This window comes from Ambystoma mexicanum, chromosome 3p (genome assembly GCF_040938575.1).
Source record: "Ambystoma mexicanum isolate Mex_15411 chromosome 3p, UKY_AmexF1_1, whole genome shotgun sequence".
NCBI lineage: Eukaryota > Metazoa > Chordata > Amphibia > Caudata > Ambystomatidae > Ambystoma > Ambystoma mexicanum.
In genome coordinates, this window is record NC_090925.1 from 126,132,423 (window position 1) to 126,150,182 (window position 17,760).

Genomic DNA, 17,760 nt, shown 5'->3' on the forward strand with positions numbered 1-17,760 from the left:
AGGCTCGGGATGTCACTTATCCATGGTGTTTCGTCTCTTTTCATCATTCTCAGGTCATTATATCTTCTATATGTGAGTCAGTCCGGTTTCTTATGACGTCACAATTCGTCTTCTTTTAGTATCTTCTTGGCTTCTTCAGGTATTGCATTTTGACAATCATCATTCTGTCTCACGTGTCGGTATGTTTTTTTCAATGGGTACCTTATTGTCCAGGTTTTCTTAGGTGTCTGTACTTCTACAGGTGTTGTTCTTCTGATAGGTACTGGACAGAGCCCTACTGCGGCTCTCTGCTGGTTTATTTGTTCATCATACGTCACATATTCAAGGCATAAATTAGTTTTCAAAAATTGTTTAGCAGAGTTTGCTAATTAAAAATTGTTTGATTAGCAAACCGACCCATTTGATTAGCAATTTTTTACTCATATTGTTAATGTCACCAGAAGTTATTTGTACCAAAGACATGAAATGAGCAATAACGCAGCAGTTTTGCATACTGCTGAAATAAGACAGTGAGAGGAGTGAGGCCTTGCAAAATCTTTAAACTTCAGGTGGACCTGCAGGTCGGGTAACTTAGGTTACTTATTTAACCCAAGAGAAATGCACTCGACCCATAGCAAGGGAGGACAACAAATTTAAAATGTGATTTCTGTAAAATGGTGCATGTCACTATAAACCCACTTTGTTTGGCACACTGCTGCCACCCTGAATCTAGCCATGCACATTGAACATGTTTGACATTTACTGTAAACAAAGTTAATGTTAAATAAAAGTTTCAAACATGTCTTGTAGATGCTGCTCACCCTTCATAACATTTACTCGACTTTGCAAGTGGGCCAAAAGACTTTGTGAGCCATAGAGGAGTGTCAGTAAAATGTAAAAGGTTAGCTGCATCAATGGACACAAATAAATAGATATGATAAAAAGGTTCTGAAAACAGTTTGGCCAGCTGTCTCCTGCAGGTGATCATATATAATACAATCATAATCCTAAAGTAAAGCGGGGTCTGCAGGTTAACTACAGTGTTTGGTATTGCAGCAGATCTGTAGATGTACAGACTGGATGGAACTATTGATCATGACTTTGCCCAAGTATCTAGTTTGCTTTGTGTATTCATCATGCAAGAGGAAATAAAGACTAACAAGAGTGGATAGCGTAGCAGACAGAGAACTTGACAAACTAGGTGGAATATTGTAGTTTGTGGTCATCACACTCTCATGGTACCTGGTATAAAGCAACAGGGTGATAGCATAGAATGTCAAGGAGTATGGGTTTGCTCATGGGTTGAGCACTGCTTTCTGTATTACATGTATGTATTTCTGTAATTTATATATGTATCTGCAACTATGTCTGAAGCTCAAGCGCCCAGTTACCTCAGGGTTAGGTGCGCGTTACAAATAAGTAAACAAACAAAGATGAATGCAACATGCAGGTTACAGAACTAGGTTTGCCATCAAAAGCATTTGCTCATGTGATCATGTACATTTTCAAAAGTGGTCACTCGTCAATATGATGCATCTTCCCCAACAAAATGAAATATAATTGGCACTATGAAATTTAGATACACTAACCTAAACTTCACTGTAAGCATGAGACGATGCATAATGACAGTATTAATACTGTAAAACATTTTAGGAATGGAATTGCATGACTATCTTTGAAAAATAAATAAAGTTGACACATACTGGTCTTTGCCAGACAGGATCCAGAAAGCTTATTGAAAGTATCATCCCAATTTACTTCTGGTTTGCAATTTGAAAAAGAAAAAAACTTTCTTGCCAAGCACTGCCACACATGCCTTTGGCACTAAGATTGGAGGAGATAATTACTGCTGCACTTTCTCTCCATTAGCACTTGAGAGGAACAGAGAAAAGAGGGCGAAGAAAGCACAGAGGACAAGAGAGGAATGCAGGGCGAGCTGTGCTTTCATTGAAGAGGGAAATTTAAATAGCCAACACTGCTACACATGTGTCCATTTGATTAGCAAACCTACATAATTGCATAACAAATTGCTATGCAACACTGCTTATTTTATGCCTTGCATATTTTGGTGTGAATGTCCCTGGTACTTCAAAATGGGCGGTTGGAGTGCGACTCGTGCTTGGTACCTCCTCTACACCGCGCCTGTGCAGAGCCATTGCTTGGGAACACATGAAGGATGCTAGCGTCTAAAATCACATCTTGTTTGTAAATGTGGAATGTGGTTGATGCATCTTGGAGACAATGAAAGGCTGGAATCACTCAAGTAAGACCTGAGGGTAACCCAAGAAGGTAAGAATGAAAAGCTTCTTTAATGTTGCAGGTTGCAGTTAGAAAGATAAAACAGGAGAAACAGGTAAGTGCTTCTTTCTGGTCAGGGCTCCCATACTGCAGTCCCCAATCGATATCCCTGAAAACCTCAGGTCCCTGGCGGTTCTACATTCCATTTATTCCATTAGCTCATGCACACACACACCACAGATATGGTCCAAGTTGCAACACACCCCCCTTCCTCAAACCGAAACAGAAATGCTATTCACCAAAAAAGGCTCACTACAAACTACACACCATACCAAACTGGACAGGAAATAAACATCTCGAGAAATAAAAACTCCTTTTGCCAAGACCTGCCACGTCTAGGCCTCAAGCCTGCCACACCTGAGAACACTCTGTCCACAAAAGGACAAAACCAACATCCGCAACCCTCTGAAATAAAACTTGAACTCCTTCCGCCTGGGTCTACCACCCCAAAGCCATAGGCCCGCTACTCCAACACACATCCTCAGTCCGGACCACTTCTACGCACACACCCTCACTCCGAATCCAGATACTCCAAATCTGCAATAAGGAGCAATCACAATGGCGTTCAAACATCCTGTCAAGTCACACACAATACAACCGCTAAGCCAATCCACCAACCAGCTAACAACACCACCATGCTCACACCAATAGACGAAGAACACAAAAAATCAACGCAAGCACATAGAAATTGTGCACAATATGAGCACAAAGGTTGGCCACTCCTTTAGCCCGCATGGACAAAATATGTCCAACGCAACTACCGAGGTAGAGCTGTAAACAAACAAAAAAAACAATCATGGGTTAGCTAGCCATGCTTGTGTAAATAATAATAATTATAATAAAAGACAATACAATGTAAATACAAGATTTTCACTAGTTATCTGTTTGTGTGTCTCTATACCTCTACAAGACACAATAGTCGCTCTCTAGTCTCCATGAATTGCCAGGACATTCTCCTTCATCAAACACATCAAGACACTGCTTAGGCCCGGGAAAACCAAAACCAAAAACTCCCCCGAGTGTTAAAACGCTCAATGGCTCAGTGCCACGTCTTGTGTCCCTAACATTTACACCTAAAGGCACACTGTGGCCAATTACTCCAAACACCAAAAGTTATAAGGCTGCACGCAAAGTGCTTGGCTCACAAACCTGACTACACACACTAACTACAGCACTCTCTGTGCGCTCTCCTTACACACGTATGCACTCCAGTACATTAGCTACAAATGCATAATAATCAAAACTCCTTTACACTGTGTCAAATCACCAATTAGGCTATACACACCATGCGAATCTACTTCATTTACGCTGACACTAAATTACTTCACACTCTCACAACATTTGCACTATGTGCCTAAAATCTACAAAATGCATACACATCTCGACTATTCTCAAAAGCGCTAAACCTCTAGTGCTCACTCACATTCATCACTCACACTCATCCCCTTTTGTGCTCACTCACACTCATCAGATCACCCAGTCTCAGATTAGTTGTGGGAGTGGAGGGTGTGTGGTTTTAGGCATTGGGGAAAGACCTGCTTTGGTTGAGGGCGACATCCAGGCGAGGTGAAAAAGCAGCATTTTGCATGACAATTCCCTCCTGCTGGCCAAGAGCACGATCCTTTAGTTTCTCAAGGAAGTCGATGTGAGACCTTGATAGATTGTATAACTTTTAACTAACATTTTCTTTTTTCACACTTATAATGTCATCATTTTCGTATTAAAATTCGAACTTCTTGGTGGGACGTGGGCTGCAGGCAAGGGATGCAAGCGTAGCCCTTCTGCGGCCGCCAGCATTCATTCTGTAAATTACACTGTGAATAGAGTCCGGAGATCGACCCCGGCAGATCTGCGGTGAGCGGAACACCGTTGGAATCAGCTGTGGTGCTTCCGAGTGACTAGGCAATCTCCCGGGCCTAATATCTGCCCCTGACGCACACAGCGCAAAGAGCGCGAACGGGGCCTCCAAGATGGCCAGCGGACTCAGTCAGAGCGTAGGAGGAGCATACTGCTCGGACGGTTGAATCAACGAGCTCCCGCCGGCTCCCCATACCTGACGAAGGGCCAGGGGCCCCACCCGCACAGCGAAAGTAAGGTCGGATGAGGGGGGCGGCCAGGAAAGGTTAAGGGTCCATTTCCCAGCACTGTGGGAGCGGTGGTCCCAGGCCGGCCCTCGACTCCTGGAGACTGCATTGAGCTGGTATGGAAAGCACTCCCCTGCTATTTGGGTGTGTAACCTGACCTGCGTGTAGTGGAATACAGCACTGGGGTGTACCCGGTGCGGTGCGCTGCCTAGAGGCACCAAAGCCCTGATTGCGGTGAGCAGACCACCCCCTCCACCCACGGACACACGGGGAGTGGGGGATACGCAGCAGACAGAAGAGACGGGCTGTAACACGTGATATTGGCAGGAAGGGCAGCCTGTGAGCACTCGGTGAGGCCAAGCATTAGCAACCACAGCATCGATAACGCTGGGCCTGGGGTTTGTAAATCGGTGGGTGCAGCCGGGGGGCAGGATGAGTGGCTGGAACCCCCCCCCCCAGACCCATCGGATAGGGAAGCGACTGCAGTAGAACAGAGACCCTAGTTAGGAGAGGTGGAGGGAGTGGATATAATGATGCAGCCACAAGAGCATGGGAGACCCCCCAACAGGTCTAAAGACCCAATCATCACCTACTGCACCCCTCTTTGCACCAGCAGTGAAAGGGTGAGGAGGAGTGGGAGTGACAAGGGGCCTTGGCAGATTGCCTCCTCATCTGGAAAGACGCCAGAAGGACATGTAGCAGAGAGGTGGTGGAGGGACTGGGGCCAGGTCGGCCAGACACCCACAGTATGTATTTTTTTTAAAAGTTGAATTGTTCTTTGCGCTCCTACCGCGGTGTTTGTGCCTGCTCCTGCTCCCCCCTCCCACTTCCTGGTCTTCCTCTCCCTCCCCGCCTCCCTGCCCGCCCACCCCCCCCTCTGATTGGCTGTGTGCCTGCCTCCCCTCTGGCCTACTCGACGGCCGTTCCCCACCTCGCATCTTTTCTCCAGCTGAGCGTGGAGAGCGGTCGCCGGTGGCCTGAGGGGATCAGCAGGCCTGGGAAGCCCTGCCTGGGCCTCCGTGAGTGTTTTGTGTTTTTAAAAAAAAAAAAAAAAAAGTTGAATTGTTCTTCGCGCTCCTAGTGCGGTGTTTGTGCCTGCTCCTGCTCCCCCTCCCACTTCCTGGTCTTCCTCTCCCTCCCCGCCTCCCTGCCCGCCCAACCCCCCCCTCCTCTCCCTCTGCCTATAACCTCCCCCCTCCTGGGCAGCCCTCTGCCCGGCAGCCCCCGCGGCTAAGGGCCCCAGGCCAAGGGCGACTCCTACAGTGCGGCTCCCTGTGTGTCTGCAGGTGTCCGCAGGGGACGCCAGGCGCCAGTTCCACCTGTTCTCCGTTCCCCGGCCCACCCCTCCTACTCCTGGTTACATCCGCATGGGGCCTTGCCTCACTGTATTCACAGTTGTGGTATACTAGGGTGCTTTTCTCCCCTCGCAGGATTCTCAAACTTAGGTGGCCCGGTACCTAATACGCATTACTGTTTGTTTGCTCTAATTGTGGTAACTTGTGCTTGCCGTTCACTTCCTGTCTGCGTGCTCTCGTTTCGTCTGTCTCCCCCCCCCTCCCTCCCTCCTACTCCATGGTGCTCTCTGTCTCGCCTATCTTCTCTAACTGCTTCTCCATTGACTATCCTGCTCTCCTCACTAAATCTGGTAGGAAAAAGTTTAAAAAGGACATCCTGGTCTCCAACCCAGGCCTCCCTATCGCTGACACCTACACTAATGCCTGCTCTAAGGAAACTCTCACTGACATCCTCTTTTTCGTGCCTTCGCCTGACCTATGGACCCTTCATATGGTCTCTGTGCTCTCTCCTTTCTCCTCCTCTCCCATTAATGGTGGCACCCGTTGGGATGTCCTCTTGGCCCCCTTCCGCTCCTCTAAGGCCATCATTAATGTCTACGCTAATGGGACCGTCTTGGTCCAAGGCCCTCAGGCCAACCTTCACCTCTTCGATAGACGCTTCCCACACCTCATCAACTTCCTCTCCTCTCCTGCTGTCCCCCCTCCTCTATCCTTGGCTACCTTGCCTCTACCCTCCCTCCCTGCCCCCTCTCGTGCTCCTTCTTCAATACCTCCGCAGGGCGTACCTCTGATCTGTACCCCTCCCCAGAAGTTCTTCAAGGATGGCAGCCTTCTCCACATTGCCACACTAAACACTCGCTCTGCCATCAAGCACTCATTCAATATCTGTCACCTTCTTGAGGAACTGGACCTCGACGTCCTTTGTCTCACTGAGACATGGTTCACAGCCAGCTCTGCCACCAGCTTTGACACACTCCTACCTGACGGTTACAAGATCCTCTCCGTGCCCAGGCCCAACCGTGCAGGGGGTGGTGTTGCCCTTATCTTCCCTGAGTGGATTCCTGCCACTGTCACTCCTACGCAGACCTACTCCTCTTTTGAATGCCTTGTCTGCCGACTCTCTCTCTCTCCTAGCCATTCCCTTACCGTGGCTACTATCTATCGGCCACCTGGTCAAATTTCCTCCTTCCTCTCTGAGTGGGCTGACCTCTCCTCCGCACTCCTGGCCTCAACCACTCAACTCCTCTTTCTTGGCGACTTTAACATCCACCTTGATGCCTCCAGTCCCCCCACTGGTCTCTTTCGTGACCTCTGCGATTCTCTCTCACTCTCTATTCTCCCATCTGGGCCTACTCACTCTGCTGGGCACACTCTTGATGCTCTGATCTCTTCTGACCTTCCCCTCTCCGTCCCTCTCTCCACTCCTCTCTCCTGGAGTGATCACTTTCTCCTATCCTCCCACCTCACCCTGCCTACCCCACAGGCAAAGCCACCCTCTTCACTGCCAGCCACCTTCTCGGTCGTCCGACCCATGAAGCGTGTGTCAGTTGAGGCTTTCGATGCTACCTTCTCGCCCCCCCCTGCCCCTTCGGCTGACTCCCACCCTGACACAGCCCTCTCCATGCTCCACTCTGCTATATCTGTTACTCTTGATATCCTTGCCCCCGTCATGAGAATCCGCCTGAAGCCCAAAGCCAAATGTAACTCCTGGTATGACTCGGATCTCGCCACCCTAAAACGCAAGTGCAGGGTTGCAGAGAGGAAATGGCGTGCTTCATGTTCATCATCTGACAAACTGGCCTGCCGCCTGCTCCAAAGGCAGTACCGGCTCTCCGTTCTCACCAAGAAGAGAGCCCTTATCCAAGCCCGCATCTCTGCGGCATCAAACAACTCCTCCGAACTCTTTAAAATCTGCAAGGAGCTGGCCAACCCTGTTGCAGTCTCTACCTCTCCTGTCCCCTCCCAGGCCCTCTGCACTGCACTGGCCTCTCACTTCATCTCTAAAACTCAGGACATCCTGTCCTCGCTCTCCTCCTTTCACCTCCCTCCCTCCCTACCCGGCCCCTCCTCTGGCCCTTCTGCGGTCACCCCTCCTCCCTCTTTCTCTGCCTTTCCACCTTTCTCTGCTGACGAGGTTTCCAGACAAGTCCGATCAATGAAAGTCTTGCCTAAACAGGTTCACCCCTGTTCCTCCAAAACTATCAAGGACCACATCGACTCCCTGGCTCCTGCCCTGGCTGACTTTTGCAACCACTCCTTCGCCTCTGGAGTCTTCCCTTCCCCCCTCAAGCACTCCCTTGTGCACCCTCTTCTCAAGAAACCCTCTTCCGACCCCTCCTGCCCGGCTAACTATCGCCCTATCTCCATCACTCCCTTCCTGGGCAAGCTCCTGGAGAAACTGGCCATCTCCCAGCTTAACCTCCATGCTGAATCTGTTGGTAGTCTTCATGACCATCAATCTGGCTTCAGAGCTGCCAGAAGCATGGAAACAGCTCTCCTGAACATCCGTGAAGACCTGCTCTTGAACCTCGATTCCAACACTCCGTGTGTTCTCATTCTGCTCGATCTCTCCTCTGCCTTTGACACTGTCAACCATGCCATCCTGCTCAACCGTCTCCGGGAAAACCTGGGTATCACTGGTCAGGCTCTGGCGTGGTTGACCTCTTTCCTTTCAAATCGACCCTCCCAGGTCCAACTGGGGTCCTTCCTCTCCGACATCTTTTTCTCCACCTGTGGTGTCCCCCAGGGATCTAATCTCTCTCCCTGGCTGTTCAACCAGTATCTGGCACTCCTTGCCCACCGCATCGCCGTTCTCTGCCCTAATTTCCAGTGCTATGCGGACGATACCCAGCTCATTTTCAGGCTACACTCAGCCTCCCCCTCTCCTTCCCTCATCTCTGACTGTCTGTCTGCTATCCAAGAATGATGTGCCGCCAATGACCTCTGCCTTAATGCCAGTAAGACTGAGATTCTACTCATCGGTACTCCCACTCCCTCCTTCCCTGTAGCTCTCTGGCCTGCCTCCCTTGGCCCCCTCCCTGCTCCTACCTGCAAGGCAAAAAACCTTGGGGTCATCTTCGACTCCACACTCTCCTTCTCTCCTCATATTTCTGACGTCGCCAAGAGGTCACACTACCAGCTGCACCTCCTCAGAGGTATTCTTCCCTTCCTCTCCTTCCCCCAGAAGCTCACTGTCTCCCGAGCCCTGGTTCTCTCGAAGCTGGACTACTGTAACAGCCTCTATCTTAATCTGCCTGCCTCCACTCTCCGCCCTCTGCAACTCATCCAGAACAGAACTGCGAGACTTGTCCTTGGCCTCAAGCCCAGGGACCGTATCTCTCCAGGACTGAAATCTCTACACTGGCTCCCAGTGGCTGCGAGGATAAAGTTCAAAACCCTCTGCATTGTCCACAAGGCCTTCTGGGGCCTGGGTCCTAAATACCTTCAACTCTCTCTTCCCAAATATCTTCCTTCCCGAGCCCTTCGCTCATCCGCCTCCAATTCCCTCAGGGTTAGCCGCTTCTCGAAGCAACGAGCTGGGGGTAGATCTCTCTCCGCGGCAGGGGCCTCCCTCTGGAACAGCCTTCCTGCCTCCCTGAAACTTGAGGAGAACCATCTCCGGTTCCGGAAGCACCTCAAAACCTTCCTCTTTGCTTCTGCTTTCTCTCTCCCTCTCCCCTGCTGAACAGCTAATTAATACTGCACTGATCCTGCAACTGGACCACTCTAAACGGCCTTGGTCCTGGGCCCTGCCACTCTCCACTTGCACTGATGCCCTGGAACCCCTTTGCACTGCGGGACTGTCTCTGTATCCCTACAGCCCCCCCCTCTCCCAGTACTTGTTCTGCACTTACCTCACACTTGCCACCAGCTGGCCCTATTTATTTATTTATTACGTTACGCCACTTACCTTGTACTGCACTTCCCCCCCTCCCCTTCCCCTTGTACTTTTCCCCCTCCCCCACCGCTGCACTTGCGCGATCTGAATGACACCTGGCCTAGTAAGATCGTTGTCTGTCTCCCCTTGTCCCCCCTCCCTGCCTCGTCGCGCCTTGAAACACATACAAATACCATATCATATCATATCATATCATATAATCTTGACTGTCGCCCACATCGGAGCCACAGCTAGGCTAATCATCTGATATGCCAGTGACTGTGAGCCGAGGGACCCGGAGTCTGCCGGTTCGACGTACCAAGGACCCTGAGGCACATTATCCGGGGCACATTATCCGGGGCACAGACAGTGAGCAGCCGGACGGGGAAGCTGCACAGCTCTACCACAGGAGACGGATCCTTAGCCGTGCCAGTCCAACCTTTCGGCAGCACACCTGGGCAGAATATGGGAGGCAAAGGTCTGCAGCCGGCTGCATGCTCCGAAGCCCCACGACCATCCCCTCTCTAATTGCAAGGACGGAATCAGACAACAACCCTTGAAGAAAGAATTGCAGAGGTCCTTCTAGCTGTACAAAATGGTATGCAGTCTTTCCATCGAAATTATTTCCATCAACTCATTATCCATTGAAATTAATTCATTGAAATGCTTTTCCATCGAAAAGCATATTCATTCAATTTCCAACTCAAACATACCTTTAAAATAGATCTATGGAGGTTTGGGTTGGAAATTTGATGGGTCAAGGAAAGGGTTACATTCTGAAAATGGGAGTTTGGGGGACTTGGGGGGGACCCTCCACCCAATACACAATAAACACCACGAGTTGGAGGGAGCTGTCCAGTGCTGAAATACATTATAGATTTCAGCACTGGACAGCTCCCTCTGACTTGTGTAGTGTGCACTTTCATTTTATTTTTTAGGACTGGGGACCTTTATTTTATTTATTGGAGGGGGGTGGAATAAAATAAAAGGGCACACTACACAACTTAGAGGGAACTGTCCAGTGCTGAAATACATTGCAACTGTATTGAATAGATTTCAGCAATGGACAGCTCCCTGTAGCGTTATGCATGTTTCATCGACTTTCCATGCAAAAAATGTGAAGTGTTTATATAACGAAACCCTATTCGAGGAAAGGGTTTTGATGCATAAACAATTTGCACTTTATGTATGGCAGTTCGATGAAACATCTTTCAATGAAAAAGATTTGATGGAACAAACTCTTGATGGAAAAAAATCTACGGAAAGACATGTAACAGTACAAAACTACAGGACCAGGCTGGAGCTGCAAATCGGACACATCGCGGACGACCTGAACCTGCTACGTTCACAAGGCAGCTGAAAGGTAGAAGGAGATGGATATTCGTCATGGCAGCTGAATCGGATATACAGGCGCTCAAGCAACAAGTCTCCTAATTCACGCAGACAACAAAAACACTGGCAGGGTGGCAGCTAGGGTGGAAGATGCAGAGGGCCGCTCTCGTAGAAACAACATGCAAATTATTGGCCTTCCAGAGGTTGAACGGGAGTCCATGGAACCCTTCTTGGAGGACTGGTTACAGAGCAAGCTAGGCTCCAAAGGCCTCTCAAAGGGATTTGCAGTGGAGCGGGCCCACCGAGTTCCTGCGCACAGACCGCCACCAGGTGCCTTGCCTGGCCAGTGATAGCACGCATATCAATTATAGGGATTGCAATGCTATTCTACAAATGGCCAGGTGATGCGGCCCGATATGGGCAGGCCACGGATCTGTCTTCATATTACTGGACTACACGAAACCGGTCCAGAACCAGAGGCAGCAGTTTGAAGAAATAAAACAAACCCTGCGAGACAATGTAGTACGATATATCCTCCTGTTCCCAGCAAGGCTAAAGTTAATAAGGGGTGATGGGCAATGGTTCTGTAACTCTCCAGGGGAAGCCTGGTACTGGTGTGAGACAGAGGGAAGCTTGACCACTGCATCACGCACCACCACAGGTTCGATCCCCCGGTCCGCGCTTAGAAACCTCTGTGTATGAAGCACGTTATAAATAACCCATCATATCATATCATCGTCAACGGGCCATGGAAAGCGCAAGCTCCTCCCGCCTGGGGATCCCTCAGAGAGACCATCTCGGAGGAGTAACAAAAACACTGCAGAAGATCCTGGAAAGGGAAAGATCATGGTGGCGGAAGATGGCACCCTAAAGGTGGAGGATGAAGATATTGGATGGGAGTCAGGCGAAAGCACTCAGTCGGAAGACGAAGCATACAGAGAGAACTCATCCCGCCAAATGACAGTTTCCCCTGCCTTGAACACTTGAACCTTCTGATATATCAAGGTCCAAACTCTAGACTCTACATGAGGCTCTAATGGGCCAAACTGAGGGCAGTGGCGGAGATGTAGAGGGTTCAGCGAAGGGCAGCAACTAAAACTCATAACGCGCAAACCCACAGGCTCCCTGCTGCCACCTCCTCTCCTCCTGTGCGGGGGGGCCAGTGACTGCCCCAAGGGCAGGTTTTCGGTCAACCCTTCCTGGTAATGGAGGGTATGACTAGCCAACAGGTGCACAAAATTAAGGTATTTTACACCGATACCTTCACGTTTGAGGGAATGGGTGAGACCTGTGTTAGGGGACAGGGACAAGTTCATTTACGAGTGCCAAGACATAGCCATGGCAACCTTGGGCGATTTATCCAATGTGGCATGCGGTAGGGGAAGGGTAAATTGGGGAGGGGGAGCAAGCACTGGGGGCAGGATGGGGTTAAATCTTCAACTCAGTCTATTGCCTATACAAGACACAGTACATGGGCCCAGGGAGATGGTGGCAAAGAGGGGTGAAAGGTCGAAATCCACTCATTTGAAATGGGTACAGTAACAATTCAAACATGGAATGTGCAAGGGATGGGGCACGCTAAGAAGAGGAGAGAAATACTGGGCTCCCTGTAAAGATGTGCGGCTGCAAGTAGCACTGCTGCAGGAAACACACCTGAAAAAAGGGCTTGAGAGGGTAAAGGTGAGCTGGGGTGGGGGATGTGTATGGGTCGCATTTGTCCTCCTACTCAAGAGGTGTCTTAACATTGGTGGCGAGAGGGACTTCCCTGCAGGTCACTAAATTCATGCGGGACGAGGAAGGCAGAACATGAATTCTCGTGGGGAGCCTAGACGGAAGGAAAATTTGTATTATAAACTCCTATGCCCCGAATATAGACAATGATTTGTATTTTCCGGGGGTGATACAACTGCTCAGAGGGCATGTGTATATGGAGACAGTGTGGGGAGGTAATTTTAACTGCCCGATGCATGCACAGTTGGACAGGTCGAGCCCCGGCACAGTATATAAACCACTGGCAATGAAGTCACTGCAGAAGACAGTGCAGGAGCTGAGCCTGTTCAACCTGTGGCACAAGAGGAGGGGGGCTATTCCTTTTAGTCTCATCCCCACGGGACCTAATCGCGCATAAGGTCCCGTGGGACCCAGCAGTTATCTGGGCAGAATGCTATTGGACCATTCCCCCTAGCGTGTCACAATGGTGTGGGGCAGGAAAAGAGCAGTGGCCACGTGGAGGCTTAGGGCGGAAGCGCTCATGGATGCAATCTTCAGGGAGGACATAGGACAGGCCGTTGCTGACTATATTGACTTCAATGAGGGGTCAGTGGAAGACTATGGGGTTTGGTGGGACGCGTTTCAGGTCACCATTAGGGGGAAATGCATTGCCACCACACATGGGCTAAGAACAGAACTCCTAACTTGTCTAAATGACTCTGAGACGCAAATACAGCAACTGGAGCGGGATCTAGCTGGGGGCTCCCTATGCGGTGCAGAGCTATTGCGGGAGCGAAGAGGGCTGTAGCGCAGGAATGGCTTGGCGACCATGACTATGCTCGTGATATTAAGCGCGTTCACAGGGAAGGAGACAAAGCAGGAAGATTACTGGCTTGGTTATTGTTAGGAAAGGCTTCTATTTATGTGTAATTTTCCCTCCAGTTGTGAACTTTTTGCTTTTGTCTGACCATCCTTGCCTGACTTTTACCAGTGGAGCCCAGCCTTCTGCTGTACTCCGCTGGGCTTTTGCTCATCTTGTTATGGGGAAACTGACATGCCCTTCAGACTGTCAGTACTGGGAGACTTTGTTTCTCTTTGTCTTTCACTTTGTTGCCATTTCTTGGCAACATTTATATCAGTGCACAATGTACCTTCCAGCACAGTGCGCTGGGGTCTCGTTTTCATTTTTAAGGCCCTAGACACCCTCAAAGGACTTTTGGTGAATGTACAAGTGTGTCCAAGACAGAGCTGGTGGGGGCAGTTACTTTCAAAACATTTTTGACTCTTTTCAATGGTCCAAACAGCATTTACCGCATTTGGCCCCGGACAATGGCCAGTGCCTAAAATGGCCATGCCGCAAGGTCCTTTGTTCTGTCCTTTGGCCATCTTGTCCCTTTGCCTTCCCCAGGTCGAGCCGACCCGGGAAATTCTTTGTTTGGTCATGCAGACCCCCGCACAAACCAAAAGTGTTTGCAGGCTTCTGTATGACTTGTGTGTGTGCGCACCCAGGATGTGGGCTGGAGCCATCTAGTTCCAATACTCATCCTGGGTGGTGTGCTGGGATTACTGGGACCACCGTGGTCCGTGATTGGTCCATGTCTGGAATGGTTCAATGTGAGCAGATCTGCCATTGGTTTCTCTTTGTTTGGTGTGAAGGAGACATTGGATAAGGGAAGGCACTCTAGACCTATTCCAGGTCGATCTTCTGAATTCTCACCAAACATAGTGAAGGAGCCACGTATCCTGAACCGAAGAAGCAGATCTGTGGAACTGCTGGTAAACCGCTGGAAGTTTTGGCACCCTGATCCCACTGTTGTCCCATCGGAGCCCTTTTTCTCATCGATCATAGAAGGCCTGCAAGGGCGTTTCGACCCGTTGGAGTAGTGGGACTAACTACTCTTGGCACCTTCTGCTAAACCTGCAAACAAGCCCCTTTGGAATGGTTTCTGGACCGCCCAGTGAACTGACCAGCTCGTACAGGATCTTTGCCCTGTAACCGCCGCCATTTCGAGTTTTGACTCGAGACTTTGGGAACCGTAAGCTCTTGGTAGAAGGCACTCTCCCGCTGAGTTTCGTACACCTAGCCTTCCCAGGTCTGGAATTAGGAGAGTCTGCCTGAACCAGAGCCTATGTGGTACCTTTGTCGGCCTGCTGTGGTGACCAGCTTCGTGGGTGCCTTGCTGCTGTGCCCTCCTGTGTCCTAAGACGACCTGCAGTAGAACTGGCCCGATCCCTTCCCCAGAAGCGGAGAAAAGGCTACTGTAATGCCACAGACTGGGGTCCCAGAACGCAGCGCCTGAATGCCAGAGAGACGTGCAACTGCTGGACTGGAACCTGCGAGCGAACTGGACTTGACTGGCAAAGTTTGGTCAGGACTGCATCGAGGGTCGGTGAGTACTTGCAACACTTACCGGTGGCCCCTGGCGCATCCATGGACTTTTTTACGCACGAGTATCTCCCAAGGGCAACTTTCTTTTGTTAGGGTAGCCTGATCTACCATCCTATTCCTAATTCCTGGAAATCGCTCTTCCCTCTTGTAGAGACCCTCCTCAAATAGTGGAACTCTATTCTTCATCGCCTCAAACCCCCTCGCCCCATCCTGTCACACTACAGGCCCTTGAAGAGACCCGTTTTGTACTTTAACGCACAATCAAGCACGGCCGCGCTGAACTTACTTTTGAGCTCAAGGCTCCACACTTCGTAGGAATTGGACTGCCTAGTAGTTAGGGTTGAGACTCCTGAAGAATTGCCTAAAGTATATTTGCACTGTCTGACCCTCTTCTGTTACAGGTTGTGGATCCTTACTTGTTTAATATTGCTTTAGGCCAATAGTTAATGGATATATGTTCACTCATATAATATATGTTCACTCATATAAGGTTGTGTTAGAACTGTTAATATTGCTGTAATTTCATCTTGTGTTTGACTTAAAAGGCCTTTTATAAATGTATGTTTTTTTGATATTTACACATGACTGAGAGTAATTTGTGGTGTTGTTTACTGTGTGTGCTCATTGTGGGCTTTCGATCAAGCTCCCCCCTCCTGAGACCTAGTCTTGACCGCTGCCAATGCTACCTGGATTGATCTGGCTTGTCCAGAAGGTTACCCTGTTCCAAGAAACTAGGCTGGCCTTCTTAACCTCTGCCCACCAGGTCAGAGTTCAGAAATCCATCTTAACAGTTATTGAGGAGGGAAAACTCGGTGGAGATTGTTACCCGTATTGTCACTGATGAGGGGAAGGTGGCCACAACGCTGGGGGATATTAACAAGGCCTTTCTATGCTGAGCTATATACAAGCAGGGTGCCACCAGACAATTAAGAAATTAGGGCGATACTTGACCAAGCCCACCTGTCGGGACAGGCAGCTGCAGCCATAGAGGAACTGAAGGGCCCAATTACAGATAGTGAGATAAGGGGGTCAATTAGATCTCTGGGCATGGGGAAGTCACCAGGAGGGGATCGCCTCCTTGTGGAGTTTTATTAAACATATGCAGACCGTTTGGTCCCTAAATTGAAGATAGTCTACAACGCTGCCTTTCAGAAAGGCATGCTGTCGGAATCCATATGGGAGGCCATAATAGTGATACCGGCATAGCTAGGGAATGTTCTGTGCAGATGTGAGTCTTACTGCCCCATTTCCCTGTTGAATGTACATGGGAAGATCCTAGGCAAGGTTCTAGCTAACAGGCGGATGGGGCAAGTGGCAGGGCTGATTCACCATGATCTGTGTGGATTTGTGGTAGGGGGTAATACCACGATGAACCTGAGACATTTAAATCACATCATGGAGAGGGTGAGGGAGGAGAACACTGAACCTGCGGTGGTGGCCTTAGACGCGGTAAAAGAGTTTGATTCAGTGGCTTTTTCAGGTGTTAACCAGTTTGGGGATAGGCCCCATCATGCAGAGGTGGATACGGTTGATGTATCAATGCCCCCTGGCAAGAGTGAAAATGGGTCGGGAGATCTCCCCTTGGTGGCAATTGGGTAGGGGCACATGACAAGGGTGCCTGCTACCCCCTATTCTCTTTGCGCTCTCATCGGAGCCCCTAGCAAACATCTTCCAACATAGGGAGATTATCAGGGTTCAGAATACACAGGAGCAAATCGGTGGCATTCCCATTGGGATCCCTGAAATGGGAGGCGCAGGCCGATCTACTGGCTGTGGGTGTACAGTGGGAGAAGGAGTCATTCAAGGACCTGGGTGTACAAGTGCACCATGATGCTGCAGACACCTTTCAGTTTAATATGGGCAGGGTGGTGTCCATTCCTGGAGGACAGTATGAAGTTCTGGGGTACGCTGGGGGAAAATAGTGGTTTGTAAGATGATCATTCTCCCACGGTTATATTTCTTTGTTAATATTCGCTTTCTGGTTAGGCCTCCCGTCTCTAGGAGGTTGGATGGAAATGTCACTCTTACTCTTCAAGTGATGGACAACCCTCCTCCATATTGAAGGACACAGTTCGCCAATATTCCCATTGTGTGCTATAGAAAGCACATATGTTATGTTGCAAAGCTTTTATACTCCACCAACCACCACCGTTAAGGTCTTACGGCGCCAGTGCCTCGTCTGCGAAATTGGCGTATTGCACCAGACCATAATCTATGGAGGAAGGAGAAAGGAAAACTGAGCAAAATGCGGGGTTGTGGGGAAGCAGGATTAGCACTGAGCTAACGAGTTGGGAAGATACATGGAATTGTGTGTAGAGGGAATATTATTGTATAAGTAGGCCGTAATGTGTAATGGCAGTGGATCAGGCAGAATGCTGATCTAAAAAGAGGGAAAATAAGAAAACCTGTGTAGCCAACATTTTCCAGTGATGGCATTCTCTGGTACCATGGAATTAAGTACTTGAAATAGTGGCAGCATGGTTGTGTGATGGCCCCGAGATGTGCTTGGAAAGCCCTTGAAATGTGGGGCGGGGGGCAAAATTGTCAGCTAGCATTTATTAAGCACCCGCTGCAATATCCAGGCATAAAAGCTGGGCCTGCAAATCAACTGATAAAAGTGACAGAACCAAGCAAAGGCTTTGCAAAAAGGTGAATGCAGGGAACCACAATGGGAAATGGGGAAGAAGGAAGTGGGAAAGAACCCACCCAACAAGAGCCATAAATGCATGGCCTCTTCATGATGGCAAATTCCCTGTTGCAAGCTCTGGGAGCTGACGAACTGGCATATATCCAAAG